This window comes from Ursus americanus, chromosome 10 (genome assembly GCF_024610735.1).
Source record: "Ursus americanus isolate L20-20 chromosome 10, mUrsAme1.1.p, whole genome shotgun sequence".
In the NCBI taxonomy this organism is placed as follows: Eukaryota; Metazoa; Chordata; class Mammalia; order Carnivora; family Ursidae; genus Ursus; species Ursus americanus.
The window spans coordinates 5,188,399-5,208,854 of NC_142136.1; the positions used below are offsets into that span (position 1 = coordinate 5,188,399).

At 43.9% G+C, this 20,456-nt stretch overlaps 1 non-coding gene across 1 annotated transcript in view; it reads left to right on the forward strand.

Annotated features, from left to right (window-relative positions):
- The first annotated feature begins 3,692 nt into the window (after positions 1–3,692).
- The window catches only part of LOC123776727 (uncharacterized), a 34,469-nt gene continuing 17,705 nt past the window's right edge, over positions 3,693–20,456 (forward strand). The window contains exon 1 of the transcript XR_015725887.1: positions 3,693–3,851. This is a non-coding gene — a transcript (uncharacterized LOC123776727). The remainder of the gene's footprint in view (positions 3,852–20,456) is intronic.

Below are 20,456 nucleotides of genomic sequence, written 5' to 3' on the forward strand. Positions count from 1 at the left end.
CCTGGCAAACATTGTTCCCCAGACATAAAATTGTCCCTGCCCTCGAGGAGGGGTGTGGGCGGATGTATTTCAGCCAGGAGTTTGTCTCCTTACCCCGTCCCCTTGCCTGAGGCCAGAGTGAAACTCCAAACATACTAATTAAGAAACTGTTGCCCTACGTTGACTCGTTTACATACATTTTCCACTTTGAGGGGATGGTGGTGGGCTTGCAAATCCCTAAAATAACTTTTAATGGAGCGAAGCTTTCCATTGTTGGAATCTCCTGTTGTTTCATTCCCAAATTATTGCTCCCCATCTTATAATCATATATACCATTTAGGGCACCTAGAAAAGCAATTAGCTAATCCTTCTCTCTAGAGGAGAAGGTGAGGTCATCATAAGAAAAGACTCCTGAACTTCCTCCTACTACGGAGTCTTTATGAAAAGAGACAACTGTATTTACTTTTCATCAGGCACCTTTGTTTGAAAATCCTTTTGTACTTTAACAAAAATTAATCATCTGGCTTCTTCAGCTTTGTGCCACTGAAAACCATCCGACTTCCTCAAACTCGCTTCCTCAAAACATTCTAGAAGGTCGTTGGGAAGTATCTCAGAGCCATTCACTTCTCTCACTGTCCTGCCAAGAAGCCGCCTCACGGCCCATTGGCCAAAGCTAACTGAACTCAGCGCCTCCCAAGATGGCCCGGTTCATTCCTGTGCATTTCTTCCGGCAAGAAAGCTCTCCAGGCCAGGACACCCTGCACCTGTCTGCCTGCCCTTTTGTCTCTAGCCTCTGCTTTCACATCTAGAAAGCTCTTGGCCGCGGCACGTGGCAGCATTTCCCTCAAAGTCAACAAGGAAGACCTCGCCTTTCTTTTTCTGTCCACGAAGCTTTCTCTGATTGCTTTCTGACCTATGGCAGCCCCAGCACTAAAATTTTAGAAGATGTTGAAGGCTCAGATGAGGAATCTTCCATTGCATTTCGAAAGTCTCGGAGTCCGTGCAGGAGAACTGGTGATGCGTTGAAACCTGGCCAGGGAGGTGGTCATCGCCCCGTGGAAGGTTCAGAGTCATGAGCACTTCTGTCCATAGCTACTACCTGCTATTTATAAAAACCACTCTGTTACTTACTAGGCCTTTACATGAAAAATCTGCAAAGGAAATATAGTTGAAATAGCATCTAAGGAACCAGGATAAAAATGGATCCATTCCTGTTGGGTGATGCCAGGGAGGCTGATTGCAAAGAGAAAAGTGTGTATTTCTGGGCAGACTCCGGTATGCGACACCCCATTGTCCCTGAGAGGGGACAGAGTCCTGCCCGAGATGGGGTCTACCAGAGCCAGGAGGGGACTCGCTGTTCAGATACCACTTGAATTTGGAAAATTTTGCAAAAGCAAAGTAGGAGGCAGAACGGAGAGCACAGTCTGGCCCATGAAAATACCTGTAGCTTTCTGGAACTACGGAGCGGCGTTCCCTAAGAGCTCTGCTTTTTACATCCCGGAAATATGTGGAATGTGAGCGTTCCTTATAATGGAACTTTCCTGGTAGCACTGTCTACATACTCAACCTCCCCTAGGGCCGAGAAAAGGAAAGCAGAACCAGGAAACACAAGACAGAAACTGCCATGCCTAGACTACAGCGTGGCTTGTGTCATAAATGTCCCCATCAGATGACGTATTATGTCAGATCGCACAAGTACCAACGGCATTTTGAAAAACAATCCGCAACTGCCCCGAAGTATGGTTGGAAATTGGCTTTTCTTTCTTCTGAAACTCATACTTCTAGCTTCTTTCTGACAGCATGGTAGCACTGCCCCCACCTGCCACCTCTGTCCCCATGGCCCACATTCACACACCCGAACCCGTTGTTTCCACGTTGAAATTTAAGAAATTTTAGGGGTTCTCTCAGCTATTGTAGTATTTTTTTTCTAACGTATGCCTTTATGTGAAGACCTGTTCAAAGACCTATGGGAGTACAAATTATTTGTATATTTTCCTATCAAGTTTTAAGGAAGTATAGTCCCTTATAAATAAATTACTGATGGGTGTGCCCAGGTGGCTCAGCTGGTTAAGCCAGCTGAGACTTGATCGCAGCTCAGGTCTTGATCTCAGGGTCGTGAGTTCAGGCCCCCCATTGGGAGCGTGGAGCCCACTTAAAATAAATAAGTAAATAATACATACATAAATAAATGAATGATGACAGCAAATAAATTACGTATAGCTGTCTAGACTTATACCTGAATTTCGCATGCATCCCATTTACCCCCACGGAGGCACCTTTGATCAAAGAATAAAGTTTCATTTCGGTCAAACGAATGCAAAGTTATGAATAAAATTTCAACACCAAACAGATATCGGCCAGGTACACGCAGTTTGGTGCTGATGTCAGATTGATTTCACCAACTCCCTCGTGATTTTATAAGTTCTCTAAAGGCATTTTCAGATTAAATATAGCATACTGTTGAAGATGCAGGATTTGGAATCCGATAGAAAGTGGGTTTGAATTCTGGATTTTTTACTTACTTCCATTACTAAATATTGTTTGTATGCAAAGCATGACTCACAGTTACCTTCTGGGTGTATGCTGAGAATGACCTGGGGGAAAAAGTATGAACCATGCGTAGAACAGAGTGTGAGGTTGGTAAATACTAGGCACTGTTCTTGCTCTTACTGGCGAGTGTTCATGCCTCTGGGCGTACGTTTGACTGTAAACCATTCACGTTTCTAGGTGAGACGGAGCTGACAAGATCTTCCCTGGATATTATTAGTCCCAGACACAGACAAACAGCTGCCCTCCATGCCTAGGATCTGGGAACTACCCACATCACAGTGATCTATACTGTGAACGGGTACTTTTCTCTTTGTTTTATTTGGATTTAGGTGCAACTTGTTTCCTTGTAGTAGAAAAAGGTATTTTTTTCAATACTTATTTTCCTAATAGCAATCAAAAACAGAGGGATAAATGGAGTCATAATCGTTTCACATTTTATCAAATTAACTGAACACTGAACACATACTCATGCGGCTCGTGCATTATCTCGGAGGTCCAGGTTGTGGCTTTGATGAGTCTCCTTCCCGCGCTGTGAAACACACCAACGCATGTTAAGTCTGACCAAGGTTGAGTGTTTCTGGGCTTTGAGACCATGAGGTTTTTAGTGCACTTGATGTGAGTCATAAACGCAATGCCCACTGCTACTTGCTCTGTGCGCCTGGAGTCCAAGCTCCTGCTGGCCCTGGTGGCAGAGGACTCAGCGCCATCTAGTGTCCACTGGTGGCATAGCTAGCCGGATTTTCTGCTCGGAACTGACTCCCCTCGCACACTGCAGTCAGGAACTACCGTAGACCACACAGTTGACGATGGTTTTTCTTTACTTTTTTTTTTACTTTCTGTATCACTGGATTTTGAAACTTCAGGTTCTGATGAACTCCCTTGTTTTTCAAACAACGACATCAACTCGAATGCCGTGCTACCCTTTGCATTCTCTTAGAGGCTCGCTCCGATAGTGTTTTGCTCGGCTGCAGACTTTTGTTGCCACGTCGTATCACTTGCAGCTGGCATTGTGTAAAAGAACTTTCTGGAAATGAGAGTTTCCTTATGATCCACTTGGCACCACAGCATGCTTCTCCCAGTACAGCATGTCCTGTATTAGAGACAGAACTCTTGTCATCCCTCCCGATTTTTGATTCTTCTCTTTTTTCAGATTGTCTACAAAGCCTGGCTGTGTTCCCAGTACTTTGAAGTCGCTCAGTTTAACTGCAGAAAGACAATTCCTTGCAAGCAATACTGTTTGGAGGTTCAGACGAGGTGTCCGTTTATATTGCCCGACAATGATGAAGTCATCTACGGGGGACTCTCCAGCTTCATCTGTACAGGTATAGTGCCTGGCGGGGTCTGGCACACAGCCTTTCCTGCTGGTCTGCTTTTCTGGGGGGCGCTGGTTGGCTTTGTTGTTTCCGTCTACGGATGGATGTAACCTTGAAGATATGCCTGGTAGTTTTCCATGCTTTCCTCATAGATGCCCCGAAAGAACTTGGTCTGGAAAGATCACATTATCTACAGAGTGCCTGTGACCCACACGCATTAGCTTTGCAAAAGGATAATTCTGAGGGGAAGATGTTAGCAATCATGAGGTACGCGTGGACCTGACTTCGAGTGGTTGGGTGCTGTGTGCTTCTTTGCGTTACATAAGAACAGATGATGTCACAAGGCCAGTAAAATTATGCTGCTTCTTCACATGGGGCTATTTTTCTGAGAAGTTTTGTGTTACTTTATCCTAAATAAGCATCCAGACCATAAAGAACTGTCTATCTAAGTTATTCGTGTGTGTGTGTGTGTGTGCATGTGTGTGTGTGTGTTTGAGATGCACAAGGGCTAGATACAATTTTATATTATATTCCCCATTAACAATGTTTACTTCTTTCAGCAAATGACTCAGACTCGGCCAAACACCAATATCAGAATTCAATTTCTGGGTATTTATAAGCATTACATAATTTAGACACAGAATAAGATGTAAAGAATAAGTAAATTTTTTTTTTTTTAATAAATGGTGAGTAGACAAGTGAGAACAGGACGCTCTGCCATGGTGATGTGATCATCAGAGTCGTTGCTCTGCACTATCTCAGAACAAAAAGTGCTGTGTGTTCTTGTCACTAGATGGCTTCAGTTGAAGTAGGGTTAATTTTCAAGTTTTAAGGATAAAATGCTACCATATGTATGGAGAACCATGAAAGGCTCCCTCATGTCTTAGACTTTATAAAACCCCCTAGAAGGGTGCCATATTGAAATGTTCAACATGAGAGTTTATCAAAGTAGTTCTAGATCAGGTATTCGTATACCTATCCATTAGCCATGCTGTTCTAAGGCTGAGTGACAAGCTATCAAGAGACAGTTGACAAAAGTTCTCCCTTAGGAATCTGCCTTAAGAACCGGATGACTGCTTCCTGTGCTGCCCAGTCTTGTGGGAAGAACACCTAAGCGAAGGCTACGGGACGTGTGTTTGTCCTATTTCTGTTACATGCATTCTCTCGGGGCCATCGGGTAGCTCCTCACTAGTAAATTAGTAATAGCAAAAAACCCCAGGTGTGTTTGCTATGAGGATTATGGATAAGAGAGAAGCACAAGATATGGCACCAAAAGGCAATAGCCATTGTACATAAGAAAGTGACTTGTAGAATGTGAATGGATTCACCAATCACTTTGTTACTCACTGATTGAATGCTGAGATCATTTTTCCAGCTCCTCTCTGGTCGGAAGACATGGCAAGAGTGAGAGAGAGAAGAGGGAAAGACAGAAAATGAAAGGGGAAGGAGGAAGGAAGGGAAGGGAAGGGAAGGGAAGGGAAGGGAAGGGAAGGGAAGGGAACAGAAGGAGAGAAGGAAAGAAATAAATTAGTATCATCTCCCTTTGAATTTAAGCCAAAATTCATTAGACACAGGCTGTTCATTACTTGACATTCACATAAAACTTTCCATAAATGGTCCTCAAGATAAGGTCTTCAGTCTTGACTCTGTGGTCAAGCAGGTGTCCATGATTTTAGGAGTTCAGAGAAACTTGTGGCATTTTATGTAACGGCTGTATGTTCGTTCATTCACATGCATCTAGATTTTTTTCCTAGAGAAGGTCAGGAGCTTTTCAAAGTGGACAACAACCTCTAAACCTCAAATGAAGGACGAGATCCTTGTCTTATCTTCTCCTGTACCTGGTCTTTAATCTGCACGTGTGGATCTGATATAGGTTTGAATATTCGTCCTTCTTCCTTGTACACTTTCAAGGCCATCAGAAAGCTAAACATGGGATATAATCTCTTTCTGCCCAACATGGGCAGAAAGTCCACCATATATATGTAATTTCTTTAGTTGAGGTGTAGTTGACATACAATGTTACGTTAGTTTCAGGTGTACAGCATAGTGATGCCACGGGTTTATACGTTATGCTGTGCTCGCCACAAGAGTAGCTTCCCTCTGTCACCATGCAACGTTATTACAATATCTTGACTATATTCCTGTCCCGTACTCCTGTGACTCACTCATTTCATAACTGGAAGTCTGTACCTCCCACTCTCCTTCACCCATTTTGTTCATCCCCCCACACCCGTCCCCTCTGGCAGCCATCAGTTTATTCTCTGTGTTTATGGGTCTGTTTCTGCTTTTGGTTGGTTGGTTGGTTTTTTAGATTCCACGCGTAAGTGAAATCATACAGTATTTGTCTTCCTTCCACCTTATACTCTTAATTGTCTTTGAGTTTGGAAAATTCAAGTTTTTCATAGCCATGGCGACATCATTATAGGAAAGAGACAGGAAAAGGGAGGTGTGTCTCTGGGTCCAGAGAAAACGCCATGGAGCCCAGAAGATTTTCGGGAGAATCCCATCACTCAGTACCCAGAACCTAACTCTTCCATTGCCGCTCTCCGCGGGGCTCACGCTCCTTTCACTCCTCGGCTTTCCAAAAATGTGCAGGATACATTCTGAAGGCATTTGACCCTGAAGTTCTACAAAATGTTTTTAACAAAAAAGATACTAATGCTCAGATTGAGCTGCTTTCTAAGGTGTGACCCAGGCCTTCTTGAAGACTTCTCTCTCTTGCTAACTAGCAACCACCACTTCCCCCTCAGACGTTCCTTGAATTTTGCCGCTGCACCTGAACAAGAGAGATGTTTCTATCGATGCCGATCACTTGTTAGCTTGTCTCTACTGACGAAGGTTCCAAACACGACCCCCAGGGTAGCATCCTTCTGGGAAGAAGTTAGCCCAGAGAACAGCTTCCGGGGACCACTGGTCAAACCTAGGGAGCCAAGGGGTTACCACACTTCTAGAGAAACTTGAAGACTTTGATAGGTATAGCATTTATTCTCGAACATTGTCACATGATTTTTGGCAGCTTATGTCTTACAGATGGACATGAAGATCCAAATAAGTCACCTTTTAGAGGGAGTGCCTGTGAGTCATGTCAGGTGCCTTTATGCATTTTGAATGAAATGTCTTCAGTACTCAGGCAGGACTGGACTAAATATAGTAGAGACATAGGAATATTTTTTTCTGGTTTCCCAACTGGCTGCAGCTAACCTAAGACCCCTGGGATGGCAGCTCACGGCAACTCTGCCTGTTCTCAAGAGGTCGCAGACCCGTGGGGCTTCTTCTTTATTGAAATAGGTAGAATGACAATCACTAAACACAGTTCTATGAAAAGAAATTAACCGATAGGTTCGTCTTAATCTTGCCCTCAGTAATTCCTCTTTTTTGTTTTATTTTAATAACTTTTTTCCCATTCTACATAGTGAAAAATATATAATCATGTATCATCCAGAGTTGAATGAGTAGATGGAGTGCCCTTCAAATTCCACATATTTAAACATGGAGGTTTCCCTACTATTGGAAATACATGCAATTCCCAAATTCCAGAAGAATAGAGATCCCCTCTAGAATCAACCTCAAAAAAGAATTCAATAAGCACATTCCTACAGATGGCTCGCTGCCACGTGCTGTCCGAGGGAGGATCAATTTTGTTCAAGGTTCTTCTCCGTGGAAACAAACCAGTGGTGTGGTGATGACTTTTCCATTGAGTCCTCTGCATCCAGCCTTTTAAGGATGTGGGATTATAGAACATTCAGTTCTTCCCTCATAGATGCTTTTATTACGTATATACTGACACTCAGGGTTCCTGTCATCTGCCCAAAAAGGGCATCTCAGCCCTTGGGTTCAGCTTTGGTGACAGTTATTAGACTCGACGCTTAGTGCATCACTGTTCACGATGTTTACACTACTTACCCACTCCTAAATGTGAATGTTTTATTTTTTTTTATTTCGATCACCTGCTACTTCATGTGTCTATGATCCTTAGTAAGCCTGTCACTTACGAAAAACACGAAATATCTGAGAATACATATACACTGCTATTCAGTGTCTTTGAGAATTTTGCAGAAGGTCATGGCCAAATGTTCTAACCACAAACGTAGACCGCAGGAAGAGTGCCTCGGTGTATGTTTAATTTTGATTCTGTTTTATGAGATAAAGGAAAGACACTTTGCCTGAGATTGCTCTTGGGCTTTTTTTTTTTTCTTTTAAAGAATAGAACAGACACATTACTGAAGGAGTATTTGAAAAATTAATTGGCGAGAAATTCTGACATGCTGTCAGGTTGAAAGCTGTCTTTTAATGTTAGGCATTATTGAGCTAAAACTTTCCAAGGTGGGTTCTGTTCTTGGGCTCAGTTCACATAATGCGCTATTTTAGAAACTCTGTGTCTTCGTCTTCAAAGTGCAGGGGTGGAGTCGTTCTAGATGTCAACCCATCACTGTGGTAATTATGCGGGTTTCCCCCTGCACCCTCCCTCGCCTCGTTCTAGAATCCCCGGGAGAAATCCCTGATTGCTTACCTGTAACAGTGAACCAACATGAGGAAAACAGAAGTAGCAGAGGATCACAGGCTGTGGGTGCTATGGTAACAAACATTATGAAAATTACCATTTGATTGATAGATAAAACAGAGTCGACGGGATTTGCTGCTATAGTTTTCATAAATTATTGGAAGAAAGAAAGTAAAGTTGGTCTGCTGGGGGTTACTGACAATGGAGATAAAACATATTTTAAGAAATCTATGTAAATTCTGCATTGCATTTTGGGGGGCTGTGACAAGAATAAGGTTATGTTTCTGTCTCTGGGGGGAACGCAGTGGGCTGCTGTTGCTGGTGACGGTGACAGGGCTGATTAGAAGTGATGGAGGACGCGCGCCCCCTGGTGGCGTAGATGCGCTACAGCAGCCGGAGGGGATCGCCGGCAGGGGAGAGGAGAGCCCTCTGGGAGAAAAAAGAGGGGAGGAAATCCTTTGATGTGCATATTGTTCAAATTAGAGAGGAATTTTTTTAATGTTTTATGTCTCATAATTCATATGAGAGCATTCACAACTGGGAAAGACTATTTCCAAAATCCAGTTCTGACATGACTGGGAGCTGATAAAGATTTTTTTAATAACATAAAAGATTTTCTCATTAAAGGAGTCTGTTAGTGGAAAATCCAGCTGCCCAGAGGTTTTCATTTGTACACCTACGCTGTCTTGCATTTCTGCGTTTTCCTGAGTGCGTGAATATGTTTCACTGTTTTCTAGAACGTGGTGGAGGGGAGTTCTGAGAACAGAACGACCAACAGACCCTTTTGTTACAGTGCCACTTATTGTCACAGAACTTCTGATCGATATATAAAAAATAAGGCCAAAAGAGAAATTTGAGGGGAGGTGGCATGACTAGAGTAAAATAAGGAAGTATGAAAGTGGGTTATTAAAAAAAAAAAACCCAAAATAGAATGTAGTAACTTAGTGTGTTGGGGACATCGTCTTCCATTAAAACATGATACTTTCTGAGGTTTATTCAATTTCACGTATTCAGATCTGAGTTCAGGTCTTCATCCTCAAGACTGTCTTTCCCAGTTCCACTCCGACATATTCCCAACAGCTCAGGCTTGCCTCGAACAAAGGGATAAAGCGGGAACAGGAGCTGGATAGCAGTTAGGATGTCTGGATTCTGCCCATCACCATGAATTTTGGAAAGTCATGCCCTCTAGGTTTCCATGTCCTCGTCTCTGCAAGTGGCTAACAGAATCTGGAGTGTAATGGGGACCATCTCTGGTCCATCGTTGGGGCAGAAAGACACCTGGCTCCTGAATGACTCCAGGAGGAACTGTGGATAAACTCATCGAGTTCCAGCTTTGTGATAACAGGAATCATATCCTTCAGAAGCCTGCTCACTGAGACAAACTCTGGGGGAATTCTAACAGAGCTCAAAGTGTCCTTCTGTGTTCCATCTGTATGCCTCACCTGATGGAAGAGGAGAACTGGAAGTGGTTAGACCAGCGAACGCCGCGGAAACCAGGCATGGATCCAGCCCCAGGAAGCCTGCAGCCCAGCTCACAGTAAGCTGGGAGTTCTGCCACCAAGGGCCTCACCTGTGGCCATTTTCTGGCCTGGCATCGGGTAGGTGAGCCCTGCAGGTGGACTGAGCAGAAAGTTGCTGGCCTCTTTGATGCCACCTCCCAGGGAGGCTGTGAGTGACATCAGCCCACAGTTGCCCATTAACCTACAGCCCACGTGACCCTTCCTGTATCTGACAGCTACGTCTAGTCCTCTCTGAACCACCCGGATGGAGAGCCACCCCTTGCTCAAGCCGGAACTGTTGAATGCGACCCTAAGAGAGGGTCAGTGCCCTGGGACAGCGAGTCGGTTAGCGCGGTTGAATCAAAATGTCAGAGATTCTCTCTAGGGCAGGAAGGTGGATGAAATACACGTCCTCGGGCAGGTTCCCCAGACCCGCGTGTGACTCAGAAGTGCATACAACTGGCATGGTGGCGGGTAAGGAAGTAAGGCAAGCGAAGATTGCGAAGTCTGACAGTTCAGGTGGGAAGGTCGGGCAAAGAAGGATCTCCCAGAACAAGCGAAATCTTATTTAACGAAGGTGTGCACCTGCTTTGTCTGGATTCCACATCCCTGTGAATCACCTGTGTCCTCCTTAGAGCTGGTCTGAGTGCTGAGCTGCTTGAGACATCACAATGATCTACAGGACTACAGGGTTAGTCAATTTCAGATCCAGCCTGATGTTTGCGTTTACGGAGGACTGCACAGAGCACCCCCGCCCCCCAACACACACACACACACACACACACACACACACACGCACACGCACACACACAGAACGCTGTTATTCCGGAAACAAGAATAGACCCACATTCTCTGGCTGTTAGTTCAGTGTTTGTATTACTAGCGCAACAGGAAATGACCCGTCAGTCCAGCCTGAGATGAGCCTGTAAGCGGTCGTTTCCTTCCCGCACAACAGCTGAAGAGCGCGGGTCCGCAGCTGAGAGAGAGGACCGACCGCAGCCCACGGCCTGTGTAACACGTCTTCCGCCGTTCAACACACACGCCCTCCTTCCGCCGTTCAACACACACGTCACATTAAAAATGAGCTTTACACGTGTTCTCTGCCCAGCCCATTTTTTTCCTGGTTGAAGGAAAGAGACCTGCCAAGCCCGGTTCTCTGGAAAGTGCTGAGATGGCTAACTTTTTCCGATTAGTTAACAAGGTTTTTAGTTTGTGGACACATAGACACACACAAGTGTCAATGTGAAGGGTCATGACAAAGACCCAAAGTCTCTAAAATGTTCACGTAAATATTGTCAGTCTAAATGACCTTCTTCCTTTGTGTTGGGTCATAAATGTATGTTTGTGTCCCGTGAGAAATAAGACATTAGGTAAACTTTAGAAAGGAAAATGAACCAATTTTTCTCAATTTTGAACTCCTGTGGGTTTTTTTTTTTTTTTTGATGGTTTGACTTGAAATTACCAGGTGAGATGGTGATGGTTAATCACGATTTCTAATTTATCAGGTAATCATAATGTCTACTCTTTAGGAAAAGAATATTAGAACGTGTCTTCAATGCACAGTTTCTTCAAATTAGTACAATTTAGAAACTCAGTTTTTGTATTCATGATGCAGTCATTGTTCAAAATAATTTTTAAATTTTCTTTAAAAATAATTTTCACGGGGGCGCCTAGGGGGCTCCGACCATAAGTGTCATGATACCAGCGTCCTGTGATCGAGCCCCCAGTCGGGCTCCCTGCTCAGTGGGGAGTCTGTTTGTCCCTCTCCCTCTGCTCCACCCCCCCCACTCATGCTTTCTCTCTCTCTCAAATAGATAACATCTTTAAAAAGAAAAGAAAGAAGATTTTCATAGTCTACATTCTCTTTCTGCTTTAGGAGATTTATCTGAATGTGTAAGTGAGTACCCGGGTACACATACGCAAACATATAGCCATATATATAATTAACTTATATATACAAGTCGCATATACAATTTAAATATGCATATAATTAAAAGAGCTAAATTTCACAAGTAACGCAGGTTAATTATAAAAGGAAATAAAAGTTTAAAAGTTGACAATCGGTTTTTGAACATGGCTTTAAAATTCGCTTTAAAGCCAATTCGAAAAACAGGAGTGAGTCCAATTTAGGGAGGACAGCATGGATGGAATTCATGTTTAACCTCCCCAAAGGAAAGCTTGAAAATACAAAGCCCAGTTGAGAATAAAACTTCTAGGACGCTATTTAAGACAACGCATTTACTGCCTTTGTTACGCTATTGGGCTGCACTACCTTCCAGTCCCAAATGGGTCATATCGTCTCTTATTAACCAGTCGATGCTGCCCAAAGTCCAGCAGAGAGTCTGAAAACACTGGCTTCACCCCGACACTCATTCCCTCTAGTGGTGTAGGGTTCCGGGTACCCTTCCTTAGCACGCCCTCCTTACTGAACATTCCATTATCAGAGGGGAAAAAAAGCTTTGTTGGGTTGTCTTGGGACATTTGCCATGATTCAGTCTTTCTTTGTGTATGTGGGCTCGGAAAGCCCCAGAAAGTCCAGCTTCCTCCTCCACCTTTGGGGACAGACATTGCAAGGGAAATTAAAATAATTTCAACCACAAGAGAAGTAATTGTCCTGAGATAGAATCTATTTCTTCCTGCATCATGAATTCTTTCAGAGACCATTTAAAAATGTAAAGTCCCATTTTGAACGTGCAGAGCCAATGTGAAGTCTAACCTCTTCCAAGGTCTCTTGGAAGCATAAGTAGATAAAGTCAACATCTTTGCCAAACACACTGTGTTGTAAAGGCCAGTTTTCAGAAACTGGATACAAAGCCACCCTAGTTTTCCACTACCTCTCTTTTCTCTTGCAATGTCCTTCTCTGTCTGCAGGGATGGTGGGTAGACATGGGCTCTGCGTCCCGCCCCACTCACCCCGCTGCTCTTCAGTCTTGTAGTTTGACAATAGAGTTGCCCACCACCACCACCACCACCCCCCGGTGCATCCATGTGCATCCATGGATAGGAGCAAAATCTTATGACCGCACTGATGTCACTGAGACTAACGCAGCTAGGACATACACTTGAAATAAATACATTGTATTTGCTTATTTTTGAATTGGTAATACAAGCACATGCACAATGTTTGAAAGATACTAAGGAGTGGAAATGAAGCCAAGTCCTTCTCCACTCCCCCCAGCAACACAGTTGTCGGCTAGAAATGTGTCATATCCAACCAGTTCCAAATCGATGGCATTTAGGTGATTTCTAATCTGTTATTAAATCCAGTTTGGCAAGGGCTGTTTTTGGTGCTGTGTCATTTCCTACACTTGTGATGTTTTCTGTAGGGTAAGTGCCGCACCAGGGGGTTGGCGTGGGCTTGCTGGGTCAGAGGGTCTATGTACTTAGCATTTGGATGAAACTCACCATCTGGCCGATTCAGGGCCAGGATCATCCTTTTCTCAAAGTCCTCATGCCCTTAGACGGTCCCTAAGTTCCTGCACAGGTTAAGTTTGTCCCCTGTGACTCACCGTGCCGTCCCAGCTTCACCCTTCTCCTTTGGAGCCCAGCGCCCTCGATGCCATCCAGGGGGGAGCGCCGCCCCTGCCTGGCACACCCTTCTCCATGCCTTCACCTGGCTAACCCTTTGGTATCTGTCATTCTCTTAGGAAGCCCCTGACACTCCAAATTTGGGCTCTGTCCCCGTCTTGTAAGCCCGCAGTGCTGCAGGGTGCTTCCTCATACAGGACTGGCCCGTCCTTCCTGCGTCACGGTGAACTGGATGGGGACCAGAACTTATGCTGCTCCTGACCATGTCCCCAGGGCCCACAAAAGCGCCTGACACAGAGTGCTCAGTAAGCAACTACCTAAAGGATGAAATAATGGGTAACAGCCCAAAGGGGTCTGTGATGGTCCCCGTTGTAAGCAAGAAGAGGCCCTCTGAGGTGGGGGAAGCGCCTCAGGAAGGCAGGGTGGTGTGAGCAATGTGCTGAGAGCCTGCGGGTGCCTTTTGCCTGTGTCCCTCTGCCACGACATCACGAGGACGCACACAAAAGGGGACTGACAATTAGATGCACTTTAGCAAAACATTCCCCTGTGGAGACAAGGGAAAGTCAGCATTTCACTGTAAAGCGATCTGTTCCTTCACATGCCATCCCCGCCATATGCATTATGAAGGCTCGTGCTGAATGGCGTTCAGACCGTCATCCTGCACCTCGTTACTCAGCACAGCCTGGAGCACTGGCCTTTACAAAAGCCTAGTTAATGATGTGACATTTCACCTTATGGGATTTGCAATTTAAATGTCACCCCCCCCCAAACTGAGTATCATAGTTCTGTCCCCAGCCCCCTAAATTCATAGGCTGACATCCTAACCCCTCAGTGCCTCCGAACGTGACCTTATTTGAAAGTATGGTCTTTATGGAGGTAATCACGTTAAAATAAGGTCATTAGCCTGGGCCCTCATCCAGCATTGATTAATGGATGCATTAGTGTCCGGGGGCTGCCGTAACAAAATGCCACTGACTGGGTGCCTTAAACAACGGAGATTAACTTCCTCGCAGTCCTGGAGGCTGGAAGGCCAAAATCAGAGGGCTAGGGGGTTTGGTTTCTCGCAAGGCCTCGGTTTGTCCACTTTCTTGCGGTGTCTTCACATTGTCTTCCCTTTGTATGTGCTCCTGGTGTCTCCCTCTGTGTCCAAATGGCCTCTTTCTCTAAGGACATCGGTCACATCTGATTAGGACCCCCGCCCCAAACACCTCATTTTAAATTAATCACCTGTTTAAAGGGCCTATCTCCAAATACAACCACATTCTGCGGTACTGGAAATTAGGGCTTCAACATACAATTTTAGGGGACACAGCTTGTCCCACAAGAGCAGTCTCATAAAATAGAGAAAGTTGGACACACAGAGAGAAGATGCTGTGAAGAGGCACAGGGAGCAGATGGTCATCTGCAAACCAGCCGGCCAACATCCTGACCTCGAACCCCCACCACCCAGAACCGTGAGACCAGACATTCGTGTTGTTCAAGGCCCCCTCTGCGGCGCTGTCATGGCAGCTCTGAGCCATGACTAGCAATTTTCCAGTAAAACAGATACATTCAATATTGTTTGTTCAAGAATAGAATAATGTCTAAGTCTTATATGAAGACAAATTTTGCGTACTTCAAAGTTCTGGAGGATTAGAGGAGAGAAAGCAATAAAAAGGAATTATAAAGGCAATGAGGGAGCTCAGCAGAGAGGATTTAGAGGATAATACTTATGTAGGGCGAGTAATAATGAAGAAGAGAGAGTATTAACCATTACCGATCATTTTTAATTGTAAGATAAAATTATTTTCGTAAATTTCATGAATCCCCTTTTGAAGGAGTTTAGAACCACACCAGTTTGCAAGGTGGTTGTGTATTCTGTGTTCACATTTTTATGGTCCAACAATTAGAAGATTTTTAAGTCTCAGTCTGAAAACCCTTTGTCTCAGGAAACTGCTATTAGAGCACTTTTGTTCTGGAAAAATCTAGCCACCCTCTGTACTTGCTGTTCAATATTGCTGTGAACCTGAAACTGCTCTAAAAAAATAAAGTCTATTGTAAATGGGGGAGGTGGTAGGAAAAACTCTAGCCGAATAAGCTTTCCATCTCCAGATAAATTGTCTCCCATTTGGAAATGTGATTGTTCTAATCACTTCTAACCTACTCTTGTATTGGTAGGAAATATAACATTTAACAGTTGTACTAAATTTGTGGACAGCTTTTGAATTCTAATCTTAATCCTTTCAAAAAGAATGGTTTACATCTATGTTCATTGCTATTAATCTTTCCAAAAAGAGATCACTTTTGAAAGCTTGGAGAAACTTCCATCGGGGAAAAGCATCAAATGTATTGAAAAATGACGAGCTCCATCAAACAAACAGACACGAACGTGAGCATATAACCAGGGGACTCCTTGTGTGAAATCGTGAAGTCTCTTGGCTGAAAGGACCCTAGCTGTCACACAGCCCTGAAGTGGGTCTCAGGTGCCTCCGAGGACTGTTCCCTGGACTGAGGGAGAACTGAAGTGTCACTGGGAACCAGTCCAGTGATCCAGTGATCACTCAGAAATGTCTGCAGGGTGAAGAAGCAGACAGGGCCTTGCTTGACTCATATTTGTCCAACACAATAGCTCAATGGTTAAATCTGGCAGATAAGAACACTGAAGAGTAGGGAAATTAGGAAGCCTTCCCAAGTTTCCATGGAAGCCGGTGGGAGAAGCCACAGGAGAAGCCACAGCATCTGACTTCCTGCTCAGCACAGCACCTGCTATCACTCACTGGTCCTTTTCGCCAGGACTTTACTTTGTTATTGCCATAGCTGACATTCCCTTCACTGTGACTTTCTTACCACACGCTTGACTCCAGAAGGTCATGAGCTCTTCTGACTTTTCTTGTAAAATGCCTGCTATGCTAGAGAGAAATGTCCAAGGATAAATGCGGTGAATGTATGTGAAATTATATTCTTGGGGCACCTGGGTGGCTCAGTCGGTTAGGTGTCCAGCTCTTGGTTTTGGCTCAGGTCATGATCTCAGGTTCCTGAGATCACACTGGGCCTGGAGTCTGCTTAAGATTCTCTCTCCCTCTCCCTCTGCACCTCCCTCTCTCTCTCCATCTCTCAATAAATAAATACATATTTTTTAAAAATTATATTATTTCTCCTCCATATTTTACCTCCTGAAAAGCATGTTCTACGTCCTTTCCTCCTAAGTATTTTCTTTTGCATTTTCATGCATTCAACAAAAATTTCCTAAGGACCCATTGCATTAATTTTCTATCACTGCCCTAACAAACTGTCATAAACATGATTTTTAGAGGCTTAAAATAATACAATTACGGTTGTGGACACAGATCTCACCAGGCTAAAATCAAGATGTCCAAGGGCTGTATTCCTTCTAGAGGCTCGAGGAGAAGATCCGATTCCTGATCATTCTGATTGTGGGCAGAATTCATTTCCTTGCTGTTGTCAGACCAAGGTCCCTCTTTTCACGCTGGCTGTCTGCTAGGAGAGCTCCCAGCTTCTGGAAGCCACCCACCTCCCTTGGTGTGTGGTTCCCCATCTCCATGTTCAGAGTCAGCAACAGTAGAGAAGGTTCACCCGTCACATCTCTCTTACTCACGATTTGGACTCCTTCTTTCCATTTTAAGAGCTCATGTGATTAAATTAGTCTCGTTTGGATAATCTCCCTATTTGAAGGTCAGCTAATGAGTAACCTCAATTCCATCTGCATCCCTAATTCGTTTTTGCCATGTAACCAGATAGTCACAGGTTCTGGGACCCGGATGTGGACATCTCTGGGGGGGCCATCATTTTGCATACATCTATTATCAGGCATTGTGCCAGATGCTGGTCATAGAAAGATTAACAGATGTGGTTCAAACCTAAGAAACACATGTTCATTTGTAGAAGTGAACAAATTACAGGAAAGCTGGACTGGCGTTATTACATGTAAAGTATGAACAAAGTACGGAGGAGGAAGGGCACAATTCACTGTATCTCCATAACTTTTCTTGGAAGTAAGAATGGAGAGTGTTATTATCACAAATGCACAGACATGAGAAGGGGCTATAGAAAACTAGATTTCCCCAGGTGTGAACAGGTTATTTCCCAAGCAAAGATGAAATTCATGAAGAAGATTTAATCCATGGCTTCCAGACTACCTTCCTGTGTCACTACCGCTACTGTTACAACTACTGGGAGGCTTGTTACCAGCCACTGATTGTGAGTGCGCAGTATGGGCAAGCCATTCAGCCATCACCTCATTAAAGCCTCACGATGTCTCCATGAAGACACTGTTGGTGACTCTCGTAAGTGGCAGAAAGCTAACAAAAACCGACTGAAGCAAAATGAGAATTCATTGGTTTATATAATTGAAAAGTCCAGAGATAAACTGCAGAGTCTTACGTATCATTCATTAAGTAGACCAATGAGAGATGGATAGGTCCGCGGATGGATGATAGACAAACACGGATACAGCGAGCTATCTCGGTATATTGATCCATAGGTCCACATAGAGAGCTTAGGTGGATCAGTCAATGTTTCTAGCTCCAGTGCTCGCCTTACTCCTTCTCCCCAGCTCCGAGCTCTGCTTTTCGCTCTGTTAGTTGATTCTACCAACAGCTACAGATGTATAACCTCTCACTTTAGAAACCGCAGCAGGAAGAGGCCACCGCATTCCCGGTGTTTCTGCAGAAGACCTGCGTTGGACGAGTAGTCCTAACCCATGCCCACGCTTGAGCAATCACGGTGGCGGGCGCCAGTCAGGTGACGCGGGGGCCCCCCTGCATGGGGAGGGACCAGCCAGCCTCACCTGCACCGCATCCATCCAGTGGAGGAGGACCGTTCCCAAAATAAAATCCACATGCTCTGCTCAGGGGTGAGGCATGTTCCCTGAACTAAAATGCCACTGCCCGCCATGCGACATGGTCCTGCCACCAAGGAGATCAAGGAAGCGTGCGCGACTTCCCCAGGAGGGCTGCCCGGTAAGCGCCGAGGCAGAGCCCAAAGCAGCCTCATCCGGGACACCGTGCTCACTCTCCCTGTGCTGCCAACGACATTACAGAAACGAGGCATCTCTGAAAAATCTAACCATATTGGTCAAATAGCTTAAAAACCCACAGCATCTTTTCGGTAAAGTAATATTTAGTGCTATATGGATACTCAAAAAATGTATGCTTAATCATTTAAAAACGTTTAGTGAGTCCACATGAGCAAAAAGATAAGGAAAGCCATAATCTACCACCAAGAGGACAATAACATTCTGCACTATGAATAGCGCTTCAAATTATTAAATATGCTTCTATAGCAAAATTTAAGGTTTAGATAACAATACAGTCTATGAGCATAATGTAAATTACTTCCGTGTTTTACTAATTCCAGGACTACATAAGACATGCTACTTGGAACGTATGTGCACACTTACTAACACGTACCTTGAATTTAGTTCCCTAAACTCACCGAAGTGGGCTTGGTGGGTAAAAGAGCACACAAAAGTGAGACTTGGATATTTATTGCCAAAAACTCAGAAAGTTTATGACAACATAGATTCTTGCCAACAGTGTGTTATACTTCTCATTTCTTACTCCTTTGCAGACATAGGGTTTCGTAATGACTATTTCCCCACGTTCCAAGTGAAATATTATGCATCGTTACTTCACAATCCTTTAGATACCAATAATTTGGACTTTCTTACATTGGCTCTTTTGATTTCTTTTTTCTATTGCCTCCTAACGTCTACTTTCAATTTAATACATAATCTTTTCTTTTTTTCTTTCCTTTCTTTCTGTCATCAGCCATGTACATTCTCCTTTTCCTGCCTCTGTTTCTTTCTGGAAACACAGCATTTTTAAGATTGCAGTTTCACCCACATGGAGTAGGAGAGCTGATGAATCAAACAGCACAGATGTCACGCGGAGGGGACCTAGTGAGCGTACCTTCTCCACACATTAGTTTATATGGTATTGCCTCTGAGAGACACTTCACAACGCGTTCTTACTAGTCTTCAGATCTTCCCCGTTTAGTGGGTCTTCTACCAGCTAATATTCTTGGTCTCTCAAATAAGAGCTGTAACTAAGTGTTAAATCCCGTTATGTTTCAAAAAAAAGGGGGGGGAAAGAGAAGGAGAGAGTGGAGAAGGAGAAGCAGAAAGAGAAGAAGGAAGAGGAGGAAAACTATTATTATTATTATTATTATTATTATTATTTATTATTATTTCCTGGTGTTTTATCTCTATCACTTTGAACTCATTCTTTGGCTAATTAGCAGCCATTGTCAAGCTTCTTTGCATCTTGTTAAAACTTTAGTCTTGTTTCTTTAATGGCCAATGTAAGCCAATGACCCCAGAAGGCGACAATCAGAAAGCAAAACAGAAATAATTCAAGATGTCATTGGATGAAATAAGTCATGATTATGCTGCTCTACGTGGCATTGTAACTAAGGAAATAAACAATTACTGTGCAGCTGCCTAAGACATTCCCTTTGGCAACTGACGTGCCAGAATGTCACTCACTGGAAATACTTGTGACTCTAAGATGTAACTTTATTTTTAATGGAAGTGTGCCTTCTAACGATGGGTGATACCATCTTCAAAGGACCTACACTCTGTCTGCCACATCCCCACCTGCCTACCACCAATGTGACTGCTTCCGATGTTTCTGTAATTCCTTTTTGAAAATTGTTATCTCACATGACTGGATTTTCCTTTGAATACCCTACTTTAAATGTTGAAGCTACAGGAAGTCAGTTCAACTCAAATCAGACAAAGAAAGGTGCCCAATATTTCTAGTTAATATTCTTTTTGTTAAATTTAATATTGACTCTAAAATACTGAGACCAGTTTTCTCAGCGGGTCCACAAACTGTTCTCATATATTTGCTTTTCTTTAGAGCCGAAGTATTACCAAAATTTAAGTTTCCGCATTTGTTTTGAGGAAAGACATTTGACTAATGTCATAACTGTTTTTCTTCACATTTAATGTTTCGAAAACCGGTACATCGAATTAGGGAAATAATTTCCCCCTCGCTCATTGAAAGGAAAGTCTATTTTTGAAGTCAGGGTCTACTTACGAGGTGTTCCCCTGCCTTGAAGCCATTAATGTGTGTCTGGCGTGCC